Raw genomic sequence first — 18,700 nt, forward strand, 5'->3', positions numbered from 1 at the left:
GCATCAAATATGTAACAGGAAATCAATTACTTTCAACCATTTAATCAGAATAAAGCTTTATGGTACCGCTACCTACAACGTAAGATCAACTGCGTTGTTTAGGCATATGGTCCTGTCTAATTCACTACATCCAGCTGTTCTTCCTGTCATTAAAACCCTGGAGGTATTGGAGGCTTTTTCTGCATAATTGTTGTGATGATTAATCTAATAACATTAATTGTGTACAGAAAGAACAAAATAAACCATTAAAACGATCAATTACTACTTTTTGTTACAAGTATCTCATATTTCTTATCGAAGGTGAAATTCATATGGAAATTATTGATCATGCTCGAGAGAAAAATTGATTTCAGGAAAAAAATTGGACGCAAACTTTTGAACTTTAACTACCTTTTACCCTCGGTATAGAATTTACCCTCGGAGTACCATTCTTGTATAGAAGGACTTTTTCTAAGGATTGATAGGCCAGCAAAAAGACCATATACGAGTTTCACGTTGGAAAAAAATGAATTTTGTGTTCAAAATCAAAGCCTTTTATCTGCAATGATCATAATTCATAACATAACTCATATCCCCAAATAGAGCATTATCATAGGTTATAAATGAGCCTTTTGGGTAAAATTATGTATTTGCTTACTGTAACGCAATATGAATTCAACAAATTTTAGTCTTCCACTAGATGTTCCGGGAGGCCGTAACGTGCCTGAAGTGTCAAAAGGTCTTATACGAGAACTTTTTAAGTTCTCGCATAATTATCCATAACAAAACTTTTCAAAATGTATTAACAGTCAGTCCGTCTTTCATAATAAATTTACAGAAGCAGGAAATTAATAACAGGAAATCAATGCCTATACACATTTAATCAGAAAAAAAACGTAATTTTGTCCTTACACGAAACGTAAGGCTAGCATTTTTGTCGTTTAAATTATGGTCCAGCCTAAATTAAAAATTTTGTTCATAATGGTATTTGATCTCTATTTATAATTCAATGTGACTGAAGTCAAAGAGATAATCTAATTTAAGCTGGAAAATTGAGTAAATCACTATACAACAAAAACTGGAAGGTAATGGAGGTTTTTTTTTCATTAGCAGTGCTAACCAAAATATTCGTATCAATTGTGTACATAATGGACACAATGCACCATTAAAACGAACATTTACTACTTTTTCTTACGAGTGTTTTAAAAACCTCACCGAAGGTAAAGTTGATATGAAAAATTTCTGTTTATGCTCGAGAGAAATTGATTTGAGGCAAAAAAAATTGACCAAAAACTTTGATTTTAAACTACATGTAACCCTCGGCATTAATAATTTTCTGCTTTTGATCGACTACTTAAGAAATTGATAGGTTAACAAGTGTGACTATTTACGTTTCTTACTTGAAAAAAGTTTCGATTTTTTGGACCAAAATCAACAGCTACATGTCTCCAATGTGACGCTAGGAGTTATGCTAGGAGTTATGAACTTGTCGCACCCAAGTCAATGGCAACCCGTTATCTTTAATTCTCTCTCTTTTTAAATTAACTCAATCATACTTTCTTACTTTAATTTGAATAAAAGTGTCATCCAATGAGCAGGGACAATCAATACTGATTAATTTTTGACGTCTCACCTAATAAGCGGGGAGCTCAAAATTTAGTCGTTTATCGCATTGATATCAATTCAGTGTCTGGAAATTTCGAGATCAAGAATAGGAAAATTTACCCAAAAAGATCCTTCCAAGAAGGCAGAAAGTGTGGCTTCATTGATGATTTGAACTGAACTGATAATAAATAGCAGTGATCGGTTGTGAACGAACACCTTTAAATTACGTCCTTCAAAATTGAGAAACATCTTTAGTATTTAAAGATTGAATAAATTTTTGTCCTTTAAACTTTGCTTTTAAAAAAAATGGTTTTAATACCAGTTGAATCCTTTGTAATTTGAATCATTGTCTGCTGTGGAAGTAGTACTTAAAATTGATCAGCCGTTCTTTATGACAACAATGGTCAGCCAATACTTATAACACTGAGCGAAATGGTAGCTGGATTTTTGGATGGTATTATTGGGGGCAATATATAACAAATTCTGACTTTTTTACGCGCTTATCTTACATCGTTTTAACCGATTAGATTACCCACTACTCTTGAATCGTTTTGGGGGTTTATTTTTAGGGATTGGAATCTAACAGTACCCCGTCATTGGCCTTCAATACCCAACCCCCTTACCTCACTAACCTTACATCGTTTACCCCCCCCCCCCCCCCCCCCAGACCATAGACCATTACCCGGTACTCTTCCATCAGTTTGTCTAAGCAGGGGAGGGAGTAACTTCGACACGGGATGGGCAACCGAACAAAGTCCAGACAATTGCACAAACCGAATACATTTTGGACATGACTTGGTCAGACATAAAAAGTTTTGCCAGTAGCTTAACCATGCATAGAACAGAACATATATATGCGAGCCCGGGCCGAGGATTTTGCCCAAAAATAACGGGGAAAAGAGTGTAAAGAGTGTAAAAATAATATTTTTACACCGTTAGTGCCCCCCTCATTAAGGGCGGAATGACCTGTTAGAGTGTAATTTTAGCGGTGTAATTTTAAGATTTAACGGTGGAAAAAGAGTGGAATAACTTATTTTTACACCCTTTGATTAAACTGTTGAAACTTATTTTTACACTCTTTATTACACCGTTAAAACTTATTTTTACACTCTTTATACACCGTTAAAACTGATTGTTACACTCTTTATTACACCGTTAAAACTTATTGTTACACTCTTTTTTACACTCTTTTTCTATCATTTACACCCGTAAATTACACTTTAATATGTAATTCCACTCTTAATAAGAGGGGCACTAACGGTGTAAAAATATTATTGTTACACTCTTTACACTCTTTTCCCCGTTATTAAACCCTTAATAAGGGGGGCACTAACGGTGTAAAAAAATTATTTTTACACTCTTTACACTCTTTTCCCCGTTACTTTTGGGCAAAATCCTCGGCCCTTAAACCGTCTCGAAAGCAAGCGGTAGTCTGATCCGATGCACTAAATGAGTCTATAAATATAGCTACAGTAGTGTCGGAAATATCTCAATTTGATTTAAAAAAAATCAACTCATGGGATTTTTCCATTATGATTTGGGTGTGTTTCCCTCCTCCTTATCTCAACCGGGCTGGGGACCGGCTACGGCGGAGTTATGAACATTCAACTATAGGAGATTTTTGAGCACTGGCCGAAAAACCAGGTCTAAACTCTATCTCCAAAACAGAATAAAAGCAAACAATAAATAAAACAATTACATAAACAATTATATAAACAATATAACAATTATTCGAGTTAATCGGAAATTTACGTACGAAAAACTCTATAGCGACAAATCAGAATATTGGCATTAACTTCTACAAAAACTCATAAAGTACTTTATCAAGGCAACACAATGAGCTAACATAGGCTTTCTAACCCGTCATCTTCAAAATGTTATTAACAATTGTTTTTCATGAAGTTCGACATTTTCTTCACCTAACTCGACGGTTCATTAACCCGTATTCTTAATTCTTTTTCATTTTTGTATTATTCAGTGGTATCAAGGACATTAAAACAAATAGATTGCAACCGGCGGCGTTGAAAAGGTGCATTTGAAACTCATTATGCGATGAATCATACATGCCATTAACCTGCAAAAGTCTCTTCTACTGCAGAAAGAAGAACAAAGACAAGCCAAACCAAAAAAACTAACAAAAAAAGGCTTCATTGTCATCTGTATCCTCCTCCTCTTCATTCTGGGTTGAAGACGTAGATCAGATTTTTTTTTTATTTCAGCACAAACTTCTGTAATTTTTTTCCTTGTGCGGAGCCTGGATAAGATTTACACCCGTAAGAAGGAAATAAGTGGACAAAACAGTGTAATTGTAGTGTATTTCTAAGAGTGTAATTTCTTAAAAATTGCGGTGTATTTCTAAGAGTGTAATCACTTCAAAATTACACTTTTCACTCTTTTCCCCACTAAAAATTAAACGAAAGAGTGTAATTTTTAAGAGTGTGAAAAGAGTGGATTGAAGAGTGTAAAGAGTGTAAAAAGAGTGTAATTTTCCTAAAATTACACTCTTACACTCTTTTCCCTGCTCTTTAAGAGTGGAAAACGCTTTACACCCTAATCTCGCTTAATAACGGTGTATTAGGGGTGGACACCTCGGCCCGGGAGACCATCAACCACATTGACAGTTTAGAGTAACCCAGATCAAGATGTGAGCGGGGTAAAAAAAATTTGTAAGATATGCGCTGAATGTGCTAAAATACGTAGGGAATATGCTGAATGTATTGACAGTTTAGTTTTAGGCGCTGAATGAGCTTAATAAAATTATTTTTAACACTTGTCAACGCATTTCTTACAAAATTTATAGGTCCTTTTCGAACACATCTCTTACAGAGTTTCATCACTTCCAAAAATTTCGATTCCAGCATTTCCACATTACTTATATCAATTTAACATATTTCTTGCGAGAATTCAGCGCCTCTTTCAACACATTCCTTAAAGGGAATGAACACTTCTATATTTTTGCACAATTTTTACATAATTTTAGCACTTGAGAAAAAGAAAGCATTGCGGAGCTTTCAGCAAATTCCCACATAAATTCAGCAATTTCTTACAGTTTTATCAAATCTTTCCACACCTTCCGTGCATAAATTTAACACTTAATTTTCAGTAGAGATCATACATTATTTCATCACTTCGGAAAACGTGAAATTTCAGCGCTTTCAAGACAATTCCTACAGTAATTCACTTCAAAATCCTTACAAAAATTCAGCAAATCGGAAAACGTCAGAAAATCACCGTTTTCAGCACGTTCCCTACATAAGTTAAGCACCTTTTTTACAAAAATTCAATACACCTTACATAAAATCAACATTCCAACATTCCCTACATAAAATCAAGACTTCAAATTTCAGCACAATTCTTACTGCTGAGATTAGAGAATGTCAACCAGTAGTTATAATAAATTTACTGCTACCACTGGTTTTATATATATATATATATATATATATATACATATATATATATATATATATATATATATATATATATATACATATATATATATATATATATATATATATATATATATTGATATTGATATCTATCTATCTATCTATCTATATATATATATATATATATATATATATATATATATACTTATATATATATATATTATATATATATATATATATATAAATATAAATGTATATAAATGTAATATATATGTATATATTATATATATATATATATATATACATATACATATATTTATATGTATATATATATATATATATATATATATATTATATATATATATATACACAGAAAATATTAAACATTTTGATGGATTAACACAGATGACTAAAAAGTATCCATTATTTCCTGAAAGACTACAGCTGATGATGATATGAAATTATTCAGAGGAGTTTCAAATACTATAAAAAGAATAAGTATTATTCTAATGAAAAAGTCATGTTTAAATAACGAAAAATTTTGGCTAGGTAATTGATGGTGAGATATTAGATTGATATTTGGATCATAGATTGAAATTAGAAGATATAGCAATTAAAGGAAACTGCATTACGACAGGAGTGAATGTTTCAAACCCTCTAATGAATTTAAAAAAGAGAAAGGAAAATGAAGCTAATGCTAAGGTTATAAAGTTGGATCATACATTCCTTAAGTTCATGATACAATTTATGACAAAAGTTTTGAGAATGCGGACAAGATGTTTTTATTGATCCAGATAGATATAGTAAATTAGTTGAGAGTACTACATTAAACTTTTGTCTTCCATTTCGTAAAGATCTAGGAGCTGCTCTTAAAACAAAACGTATTGTTACGTTAGGTAGTTTCAATTATATGGAGTTTTTACTTTTAGAGAAAGCTAATTTGTTGATGTATAAAGCAATCTCTGATTACTTTGAGAAATAAATAGATTTTACATATCACTATACAGATGTAAAAGTAAATGTACCTATTGGTATTACTAATGAATAGGAGATACAAAAGATTTGTAATATACTGAGTGATACAGAATTATGCGAGATGACGGAAGAATGAGCTACCGTTTGAGTATATTATAATCGCGTGTTTTAATAAAGCTGTCATGTTGTTCATATACCATTAATCAAAAGATCAAGAAGAACTGAAAGGTAATACTATCGCTTCCATAAAGAATCAGATTACAATAGGTGTGTATATTCGCTGTATTTAACATGAACAGAAAAAGTCAACAAATATACTCTTGATAGTAGTAAACATAATTTAGAAAAAATTAACAATATAGATTTGCCATAGATCCACTCAACGATAATGGTATAGGAGATTATAATTTAGTTTTTACAACTAAATAAAAACGAAGTTGCCATTTTTGTGGATTAGATTAACAAAAACTTTAGCATAAATAATTAAAAGTAATTTTTTATTAGATGGAGTAATTTAGGTTTAGCACTAGTATTAGGATTAGGACCCGCATTTGACAGTTGTAAATCCTAAATATTAATAATTATCTGTGAAGAAGGTTCTCTGATCTTCAAAGAAATTACAATTGTGTTAAAAATATTATTGTGTGCTCTGTCGATTTTTAATAAATTAAAATGTTTGTATTTCGTTTTGTATAGTTCGTAGGCATTATTCTGGTAATAATAATATTTCTGGTTCTATTGCGGTCAAAGGTATTAATATATTTAAGTTATATTAAGAAATCATAAAAGAAACAAATTAAAGACAGTTCCTGATGCAGTTATTGAAGAAAAAATATTATAAGATTTCTACAAAAAAGTTGGTAAAGAAGCTGTTAACATTGGAACCAAGTTGGTCAATTATCAGGTAAGAGCATTAGAAGTAGCTAGTAATATTGGTACATCAACAGCAACTACAAATCCAGCGGGAGCATCATCATGAACTCTTGGTTAAAGTTGCAACTACTGGTAAAATCATAAAATTTGTACAAGAAGTTTATGAGTTATATCTAGGTACTAAGTGGATAAATGCTTTTAATTATATCAAAGTTTTTTATATAAATCTGTAATTATGTTCTTATTAGTTTTTAGCTTTTAAAAATTTTTCATTAGTTGATCAACTAATATTTTTTACTAATGTATCATTTACGGTTCTATTGCGGTCAAAATCTTTTTTTATTAGTTTATTTTTATTAGTTTATTTTTTTTATTAGTTTATTTAATTATATTATTACCATTGTACTGTTACTAAACAATTATTTTTACTAAATACTACTAACTTCACATTAAAAAACAGTTAATTTTTCCTTCGAACTCGATTTAAAATATTCAAATATCTTATTTAAGTTACTATACTATTTGCTATCCATCTAATTATCACTCATTGACTTAGCGTATAGTCAATTAATTTCATCACTATAATCACGGTATAATTTTTGTTTTGTTCCTATATTTGTTTTAATTGTTGTTGATAGTGATCCAAATACAGTTGCTGTTCCAAAAGCTGTTGGTAATAGGTATGGTAAATCTTTGCCTGTTAATGCAATTGATGTTCTTGTTGCAGTAGTTGATATTAATTTTAAAACAATTTCCCTTGTTTCAGCTATGTTAATATAAATTTTATTCCTGCTCAATTTCTTTCTGTGATTCGATGTTTAATTTTCATTTTAAATATTCATGACTTTTATGATTTTAATTTGTCATCAAATTTATTTATGGCTCTGATTTTCTGATTGATCAATGGCTTGATAAATCTTGTAAGATTTCTGAAAACAAATTTTTCACATGGTGCTGTTGGTTGTGTAATTTTCTCTAGGAGAAAAATTACTTTCAATTTTGTTCACATTGAAATTCCTGATTTTTTCTTAAAGCAACTCTAATCTTGATTGTTCTTTGTTGTCTGTTTTCAATTATTTTTTCAACTGTGTTAGCATCAACTGAAGAGGTGGGAAATGAAAAATATTTTTATTTAATTGACTTGTTATTATTTCTTGTAGTTTTCATATGAAACAAGTTTCTATTTCTAATTAATTAATTGATTTTATTATCGGATTATATTAAGTTTTTTCCCAATATTCTTTACTTACAGCGTCGGTAACATTAGTACGAAAAGTTAAGTTTCTAACAAAAAATTTATTGTTCATGTCAATACTTTCATTTCCATTATCTTCTAAGATTATTTGATTTGTTTTATTTGCTGTCAAAGTGTTGGAGACTACAGCTGCTATGAGTTTTTTCACGAGATTTATCATGAATTTCAAATGCTAAAAAAAGGTAGGCATTTTTCTAATGAAACAGTGATGTTAAAATAATGAAAAACGGCTGGGTAATTGATAATGAGTTAATAAATTAAACATTTTTCTTCCATTTCCTAAAGATCTAGAAGCTGCTCTTAAAATCAAAATGTATTGTTACGTTAGGTAGTTTCAATTGTATGGAGTTTTTAATTATAGAGAAAGCTAAATTGTTTAGGTATAAAGCAATCTCTGATTACTTTGAAAAATAAATAGTTTGTACATATCACTATACAGACACTGATAGTATAGTTGTAATTGTAAATGTACCTATTGGTAGTACTAAGGAATAATAGATACAAAAGATTTGCAATTTATTGAGTGATACAGAATTATACGAGATGACGGAAGAATGAACTACCATTTGAGCATATTATAATCGCGTGTTTTGAAAAATCTAAGTCATGTTTTTCAAATGTCCTAAACAAAAGATAGAGAAGAAGTAAAAGGGTATTACTAACGCTTCAATAATGAGTCAAATTACAATAGGTGTTTATATAATCATTAAATTCCAAAATCTACCAAAAATGTGAACAACTATGCTCTTGAGAGAAGTGAACATAATTTAGAAAAACTCAACAATATAGATTTGCTATAGATTCACTCAATGATAATGGTATAAGAGATTTACGTTAGTTTTCACAACCAATTATCAACGAAGTTGCCATTTTTGTGGATTAGATTAACAAAAATTTAGCATAAATAACAAAAAGTCTCATTTTATTAGATGGAGTAATTTAGATTTAGCACGAGTATAAGGATTAGAGCCCGCCTTTGACAGTTGTAAATCCTAAATATTAATAAATATCTGTGAAGAAGGTCCTCTTATCTTCAAAGAAATTACAATTGTATTAAAAGAATTATTGGTTGCTTATTGTTTGCTGCATTAAATGCAACTGATGTTCTTGTTGCAGTAGTTGATATTAATTTTAAAAAAATTTCCCTTGTTTCAGCTATGTTAATATAAATTTTATTCCTGCTCAATTTCTTTCTGTGATTCGATCTTTAAGTTTCATTTTAAATATTGATGACTTTTATGATTTCAATTTGTCATCAAATTTATTTATGGCTTTGATTTTCTGATTGATCAATTGCTTGATAAATCTTATAAGATTTCTTTAAACAAATTTTTCACATGGTGCTGTTGGTTGTGTAATTTTCTATAGGAGAAAAATTATACAGACACTGATAGTATAGTTGTAATTGTAAATGTACCTATTGGTAGTACTAAGGAATAATAGATACAAAGGATTTGCAATATATTGAGTGATACAGAATTATACGAGTTGACGGAAGAATGAACTACCAGTTGAGCATATTATAATCGCGTGTTTTGAAAAATCTAAGTCATGTTTTTCAAATATCCTAAACAAAAGATAGAGAAGAAGTAAAAGGGTATTACTAACGCTTCAATAATGAGTCAAATTACAAAAGGTGTTTATATAATCATTAAATTCCAAAATCTACCAAAAATGTGAACAACTATGCTCTTGAGAGAAGTGAACATAATTTAGAAAAACTCAACAATATAGATTTGCTATAGATTCACTCAATGATAATGGTATAAGAGATTTACGTTAGTTTTCACAACCAATTATCAACGAAGTTGCCATTTTTGTGGATTAGATTAACAAAAATTTAGCATAAATAACAAAAAGTCTCATTTTATTAGATGGAGTAATTTAGATTTAGCACGAGTATAAGGATTAGAGCCCGCCTTTGACAGTTGTAAATCCTAAATATTAATAAATATCTGTGAAGAAGGTTCTCTTATCTTCAAAGAAATTACAATTGTATTAAAAGAATTATTGGTTGCTTATTTTTGCTGCATTAAATGCAACTGATGTTCTTGTTGCAGTAGTTGATATTAATTTTAAAACAATTTCCCTTGTTTCAGCTATGTTAATATAAATTTTATTCCTGCTCAATTTCTTTCTGTGATTCGATTTTTAATTTTCATTTTAAATATTCATGACTTTTATGATTTCAATTTGTCATCAAATTTATTTATGGCTTTGATTTTCTGATTGATCAATTGCTTGATAAATCTTGTAAGATTTCTTTAAACAAGTTTTTCACATGGTGCTGTTGGTTGTGTAATTTTCTATAGGAGAAAAATTACTTTCAATTTTGTTCACATTGAAATTCCTGATTTTGTCTTAAAGCAACTCTAATCTTGATTGTTCTTTGTTGTCTGTTTTCAATTATTTTTTCAACTCTGTTAGCATCAACTGAAGAGGTGGGAAATGAAAAATATTTTTATTTAATTGACTTGTTATTATTTCTTGTAATTTTCATATGAAACAAGTTTCTATTTCTAATTAATTAGTTGATTTTATTACTGGATGTTATTAAGTTTTTTCCCAATATTCTTTACTTACAGCGTCGGTAACATTAGTACGAAAAGTTAAGTTTCTAACAAAAAATTTATTGTTCATGTCATCACTTTCATTTCCATTATCTTCCAAGATTATTTGATTTGTTTTATTTGCTGTCAAAGTGTTTGAGACTACAGCTGCTATGAGTTTTTTCACGAGATTCATTATGAGTTTCAAATGCTAAGAAAAGGTAGGCATTTTTCTAATGAAACAGTGATGTTAAAATAATGTTTAAGTGATGTTAAAATAAGTCATGTTTTTCAAATATCCTAAACAAAAGATAGAGAAGAATTAAAAGGGTATTACTAACGCTTCAATAATGAGTCAGATTACAATAGGTGTTTATATAATCATTAAATTCAAAATGAACCAAAAATGTGAACAACTATACTCTTGACAGTAGTGAACATAATTTAGAAAAACTCAACAATATAGATTTGCTATAGATCCACTCAATGATAATGGTATAAGAGATTTACGTTAGTTTTTACTACCAATTATCAACGAAGTTGCCATTTTTCTGGATTAGATTAACAAAAATTTAGCATAAATAACAAAAAGTCTCATTTTATTAGATGGAGTAATTTAGGTTTAGCTCTAGTATTAGGATTAGAGCCCGCCTTTGACGGTTGTAAATCCTAAATATTAATAATTATCTGTGAAGAAGGTTCTCTGATCTTCAAAGAAATTACAATTGTATTAAAAGAATTATTGTTTGCTGTGTCGAATTTTAAAATATTTAAATAATGCAACTTCAAAAAGTGTAAATTAATTCTTTTTGTGTAATTGGTAGCCCTTTATCTGGTACGTAAAACTATTTTTGGTTCTATTGCGGTCGCAATTATAAATATCCTGAAGTTAAAAGTACAAATTGTAAAGAAACAAATCAGTGACAGTTCCTGATGCAGTTATTGAAATAATTTTATATTCTTTTTAATGTTTTTCTGTTTTTACTTTTCTATTAGTTTATCTACTTATATTATTACCATTGTACTGTTACTAAACAATTATTATTACTAGATACTACTAACTTTACAATAAAAAACACTTAATTTATCATTCAAACTCAATTCAAAATATTTAAATATCTTTTTTAAGTTACTATGCTTTTTGTTATCCATTTCATTATCACTCATTGACTTAGCGTATAGTTAATTAAGTTTATCACTAAAATCACTTTATAATTTTTGTTCTTATTTTTGTTTTAATTATTGTTGATAGTGATCCACATACAGTTGCTGTTCCAAATGCTGTTGGTAATATGTATGGTAATTCTTTGCCTGTTATTGCAACTGATGTTCTTGTTGCAGTAGTTGATATTAATTTGAAAACAATTTCCCTTATCTCAGCTATGTTATTATAATTTTTATTCCTGCTCAATTTTTTTCTGTGATTCGATGTTTAATTTTCATAATAAATATTCATATCTTTTATGATTTTAATTTAACAATAAATTTATTTATCGCTTTGATTTACTGATTGACCAATTGCTTGGTAAATGTTGTTAGATTTGTGTAAACAAATTTTTCACATGTTGCTGTTTATTGAGTCAATTTCTATAGGAGAGAAATTACTTTCATTTTCGTTCACATTGAATTTCTTGATTATTTCTTAAAGCAACTCTAATCTTGATTGTTCTTTGTTGTCTGTTTTCAATTATGTTTTCAACTGTGTGAGCATCAACTGAAGAGGTGGTAAATGGAAAAAAATTTTTTTATTTAATTGACTGGTTGTAATTTCTTGTAGTTTTCATATGAAACAAATTTCTATGTCTACTTATTTAATTGATTTTTTTATCGGATGGTATTAAGTTGTTTCTTAAGTTTTTTTTTGCTGTTAAATGGTTTTGTGGTGATAATCCTAATTGTTTTGTCTGGTTGAATCTGTTTCTTGTCCTCTAAATTTCGAAAAATGCCGAGTGATTCTAGAACTTTGCTGTACTTTTCAAAATAAAATTTAGTTCATGAAGTTTGCCTTCTTTTTTTTAACCATTAAAATCTTCTATTTTATATGATGGTGGTTGTGTTCATAGAAATGCTTTAATTTTAAATACTTCTTTATCCCAATTAAATGTATTCCAATTAAAAGGAATTACGATTATCAGCATTTATTACTTAAATATCAACTTTAAATTTTGATGTAGTTTTGTTTGCAGGTGTGGTTTTTATGGATATATGAATGTTGCTATTACAACTTACAATAGCATCATTAAAATGTTCATCTAATTACCTTATCCATTTGTAATTATTGGTTTATTAATTATGTGTGGTGATGGTCTGATAAATCTATATTAATACAGCTTTCAATATTAATACATCTATATATAAATCTATAAATACAGCTTTCAAATCACTAAATGATGAGTACAATTTCTGCTTCAAAAAAGATTAACTTTTTTAAAACTCACTACCTCTATCAACCCATAATTTTTCTGGTTTTCTACCTTCTAGTAGAGTTGTTTTAAAAACAATTGTTTTGGATTGTTTTGATATATCTTTGACGGTTAATATTATATATTTATTTTATTTACTTAACAATCACTTATCAGTTAACTAAGCTAACCATGTTTCTAACCTAATTTCTGGGTTAAAAACTTCTTTAGCTTGTTGTTGTTGTTGTTGTTGTTGCTGTTGTTTTTGTGGTTGTTGTTGTTGTTGTTGTTGTTGTTGTTGTTGTTGTTGTTGTTGTTGTTGTTATTGTTGTTGTTGTTGTTGTGTAATGACTTAGCTATTTACCAAATTTAAATATATAATAATCAAAACCTTATTGAGTAATAGCATTCGTTTTGATTAGTTGCTAAGATAATTTTAATTTCTCATCATGTAACCCATGATTTTTTAAATTTTTTCCGGTACAGGTAACTCAAATAGCTCAACTGAATCATTTGGGTTAGTGTTTGTCAATTCTGAAGCCAGAACCCTAGGGTTTACTAAAAAATTTTTTGTTCCGCTTCTATTTATTTTCCTATCAACTGTATTGTATTCATGGTTTATATCTTTAGGGCAATCTTCTATGGTATCTTTTACTAAATTCTTTTACTAGATAAGAAAATTTATAAATTTTTTGTCTTATGACATATTCATTACCTCTTAACATGATTGCATTTGAAAATAGTTGGACATTAACACCATTAATTTCAGCTTTGCCTTATAATATCTCTTGTTCGTATAATCCGCAATTGAATATTACGCTGAGAGTTTGCTTTTAATGAAACTTCTGGATCTTTTCCGTTTGTGCCCCCCCCAGCTTAGTGGGTGCATATTATTTGCAACCCCCAGATGCACGTGCAATATTTTTACATAATGATTTACTATGTAATGAAACGTGCTCTGTAACTGGGGGAGCATAACGTACTGGGGGGCACAAACGGAAAAGATCCAAACTTCTATTGTTTCATAGGGTGTCATAGATATAAAACCATCATCGTCTTTTATCTGTAAAGGTTCATTAAAGGCTAACATGTGTTGGATGGTTTATTTTAACCAAATTACATGCGTGTTACTTTGTTCTATATAAAAAGATTTATAAAATTTGTTTCATATATGCAGCGATAAAAAGAGGAACGAATATGAAAAAATAAATATGTTCATTTTTGATACAAATTTGATATCAATAACAAAAATACAATTAAATCACAGTTTACAATTTTTTTCCATAACGTTAAAGCAAAAGCAAAAAGAAACACTTAACATATGACTCCATTGAATATTCGGATCTTTTCCGTTTGTGCCCCCCCCGTACGTTATGCTCCCCCCGTGACAGAGCACGTGTCATTACATAGTAAATCATTATGTAAAAATATTGCACGTGCGTCTGGGGGTTGCATATAATTTGCACCCACTAAGCTGGGGGGGGGGGCACAAACGGAAAAGATCCGAATATTCAATGGAGTCACATGTTACGTGTTTTTGTTTTTGTTTTAACGTTATGGAAAAAAATCTTTAAACGGTGATTTTAGTGTATTTTTGTTATTGATATCAAATTTGTATCAGAAATGAACATATATATTTTTTCATATTCGTTCATCTTTTCACCGCTTATTTCCAGACTTTTAACCTGCTATTGACTTTCCGGGCCTTGCAACTCAACTATGCTGGTCTGATACTAGTTCCGACTGTTTTATATTTGGTTGGTTCTCGGATCTGTCCCCCAATCATTTTATGCACTCACCACCCCCCCCCCAAGTTACAGATCACGTGCCACTACATAGTAAATCATTATGTAAAAAAAATGCTCGCGCATTTGGGGGGTGCAAATAATATGCACACCTTAAACCCCTAAACAAAATGGAAAAATCCTGCCCGGGCCGAGGAATGGCGGTGATTTTTCCGACTTGTTAACGCTAGTTGCCGCTGATCTTACATATTTAGCGTTGAATTTAGCGTAGATGTTACATATTTAGCGTAGAATTTAGCGTAGATCTTACATAATTAGCGTTAAATTTAGCGTAGATCTTACGTATTTTTGCGTTGAATTTAGCGTTGATCTTAAAAAAATCAAAGCCTCCACTTGAACTATTAAACTCCAGTTGAGTTTGGGACTCGAACTGCTCACTTCCTGTTTGCTTGTCGCCTCTTCTACCATTGTGCCACAGTACCTTGGTTTCTATAAGAGCCGCAATTCTTATAAAGCGTACATCTTAAATATTTTGCGTTGAAATTAGCGTAGATCTTACATAATTTGCGTTGATCTTGCGTAGTATTTAACTTAGCATATTAAACGCATTTACCATGTGAGGAGTACTGGGAAAAATTTAAATTTTTTAAAAAATTTTGAAAAAAATTTGAATTCCAAAAATTGTCTGAAACGGTTTTTGCACCGTAAGAGAGCACTCAAAGGTTATTTTTTGCTGACTTCATTTTTCTCACTTGTGCAGCATAGGGATCGAAACAGTAAAAAAAATAATTTTTCGAAAAAAAACTTGAAAAATTTGAAATCGTATCATGGTCTGACTTGGATTTTGCACTATAAAAGAGCACTAAAAATGATTTTTTTCTGACCTCATGTTTCTCACCTTTGCAGTATTGGGTTTGAAACAGTGAAAAAAAATGATTTTTTGAAAAAAAACTTGAAAAAGTTCTGAAATTATAAAATGGTCTGAAATGGATTTTGCACTACAAAAGAGCACTAAAAAGTGATTTTTTGCTGACGTCACTTTTCTCACTTGTGCAGTATAGGCGGTCGAAACAGTAAAAAAATTAAATTTTTGAAAAAACTTAAAAAGTTTGAAATCGTAAAATGGTCTGAATTGGATTTTGCACTATTAAAGAGCACTAAAAATGATTTTTTTCTGACCTCATGTTTCTCACCTTTGCAGTATTGGGTTTGAAACAGTGAAAAAAAATGATTTTTTGAAAAAAAACTTGAAAAAGTTCTGAAATTATAAAATGGTCTGAAATGGATTTTGCACTACAAAAGAGCACTAAAAAGTGATTTTTTGCTGACGTCACTTTTCTCACTTGTGCAGTATAGGCGGTCGAAACAGTAAAAAAATTAAATTTTTGAAAAAACTTAAAAAGTTTGAAATCGTAAAATGGTCTGAATTGGATTTTGCACTATAAAAGAGCACTAAAAATGATTTTTTTTCTGACCTCATGTTTCTCACCTTTGCAGTATAGGGTTCGAAACAGTGAAAAAAACTGGTTTTTTGAAAAAAAACTTGAAAAAGTTCTGAAATCGTAAAATGGTCTGAAATGGATTTTGCAATATAAAAGAGCACTAAAAAGTGATTTTCTGCTGACTTCACTTTTTTTACCTGTGCAGTATAGAGGATCGAAACAATAAAAAAAATTAGGTTTTTGAAAAAAAACTTTGAAAAACTTTGAAAAAATAAAAATTGGAAATCGTAAAATGATCTGAATTGGATTTGCACTAGAAAAGAGCACTAAAAGTGATCTTTTTCCTGACCTCATGTTTCTCACCTATATATTATAGGGGTCGAAACAGTGAAGAAATTGACTTTTTAAAAAACAACTTGGAAAACTTTTGAAATCGTAAAGTGGTCTGAAATGGAATGGAAAGATTAGCGTTGAATGCGTTGAATTTATGTAAGATCAACGCTAAATTCAACGCTAAATATGTAAGATCTACGCTAAAATTCAACGCTAAATATGTAAGATATACGCCAAAATTCAAAGCAAAATTATGTAAGATTAGCGTTGAATGCGTTGAATTTATGTAAGATCAACGCTAAATTCAACGCTAAATATGTAAGATCTACGCTAAACTTCACCGCTAAATATGTAATATCTACGCCAAAATTCAACGCAAAATTATGTAAGATCAGCGGCAACTAGCGTTGACAAGTCGGAAAATTCACAAAAATTTTCTTACATAATTTTGCGTTGAATGCGCTGAATTTGAAGACAAAAATTAAACGCATTCAACGCAAAATTATGTAAAAAAATGGCGGTGATTTTTCCGACTTGTTAACGCTAGTTGCCGCTGATCTTACATATTTAGCGTTGAATTTAGCGTAGATGTTACATATTTAGCGTAGAATTTAGCGTAGATCTTACATAATTAGCGTTAAATTTAGCGTAGATCTTACGTATTTTTGCGTTGAATTTAGCGTTGATCTTAAAAAAATCAAAGCCTCCACTTGAACTATTAAACTCCAGTTGAGTTTGGGACTCGAACTGCTCACTTCCTGTTTGCTTGTCGCCTCTTCTACCATTGTGCCACATTACCTTGGTTTCCTTAAGAGCCGCAATTCTTATAAAGCGTAGATCTTAAATATATTGCGTTGAATTTAGCGTAGATCTTACATAATTAGCGTTGAATTTAGCGTAGATCTTACATATTTTTGCGTTGAATTTAGCGTTGATCTTACAAAAAATCAAAGAGTCCACTTGAACTATTAACCTCCAGTTGCCTTTGGGACTCGAACTGCTCACCTCCTGTTTGCTTGTCGCCTCTTCTACCATTGTGCCACAGTACCTTGGTTTCCTTAAGAGCCGCAATTCTTATAAAGCGTAGATCTTAAATATATTGCGTTGAATTTAGCGTAGATCTTACATAATTAGCGTTGAATTTAGCGTAGATCTTACATATTTTTGCGTTGAATTTAGCGTTGATCTTACAAAAAATCAAAGCGTCCACTTGAACTATTAACCTCCAGTTGCCTTTGGGACTCGAACTGCTCACCTCCTGTTTGCTTGTCGCCTCTAAAACCATTGTGCCACAGTACCTTGGTTTCTTTAAGAGCCGCAATTCTTATAAAGCGTAGATCTTAAATATTTTGCGTTGAAATTAGCGTAGATCTTACATAATTTGCGTTGATCTTGCGTAGTATTTAACTTAGCATATTAAACGCATTTACCATGTGAGGAGTACTGGGAAAAATTTAAATTTTTTAAAAAATTTTGAAAAAAATTTGAATTCCAAAAATTGTCTGAAACGGTTTTTGCACCGTAAGAGAGCACTCAAAGGTTATTTTTTGCTGACTTCATTTTTCTCACTTGTGCAGCATAGGGATCGAAACAGTAAAAAAAATAATTTTTCGAAAAAAAACTTGAAAAATTTGAAATCGTATCATGGTCTGACTTGGATTTTGCACTATAAAAGAGCACTAAAAATGATTTTTTTCTGACCTCATGTTTCTCACCTTTGCAGTATTGGGTTTGAAACAGTGAAAAAAATTGATTTTTTGAAAAAAAACTTGAAAAAGTTCTGAAATCGTAAAATGGTCTGAAATGGATTTTGCACTACAAAACAGCACTAAAAAGTGATTTTTTGCTGACGTCACTTTTCTCACTTGTGCAGTATAGGCGGTCGAAACAGTAAAAAAATTAAATTTTTGAAAAAACTTAAAAAGTTTGAAATCGTAAAATGGTCTGAATTGGATTTTGCACTATTAAAGAGCACTAAAAATGATTTTTTTTCTGACCTCATGTTTCTCACCTTTGCAGTATAGGGTTCGAAACAGTGAAAAAAATTGGTTTTTTGAAAAAAAACTTGAAAAAGTTCTGAAATCGTAAAATGGTCTGAAATGGATTTTGCACTATAAAAGAGCACTAAAAAGTGATTTTTTGCTGACTTCACTTTT

The 18,700-nt window shown here is 30.2% G+C and overlaps 1 protein-coding gene across 1 annotated transcript in view; it reads right to left on the reverse strand.

The window, feature by feature from the left end:
* Nucleotides 1–18,700, reverse strand: part of LOC142349781 (uncharacterized) — a 191,928-nt gene that overhangs the window by 82,798 nt on the left and 90,430 nt on the right. The window lies entirely within an intron of this gene.

This window comes from Convolutriloba macropyga, chromosome 1, assembly GCF_964194025.1.
Source record: "Convolutriloba macropyga chromosome 1, txConMacr16.3, whole genome shotgun sequence".
Taxonomy (NCBI): Eukaryota; Metazoa; Xenacoelomorpha; order Acoela; family Convolutidae; genus Convolutriloba; species Convolutriloba macropyga.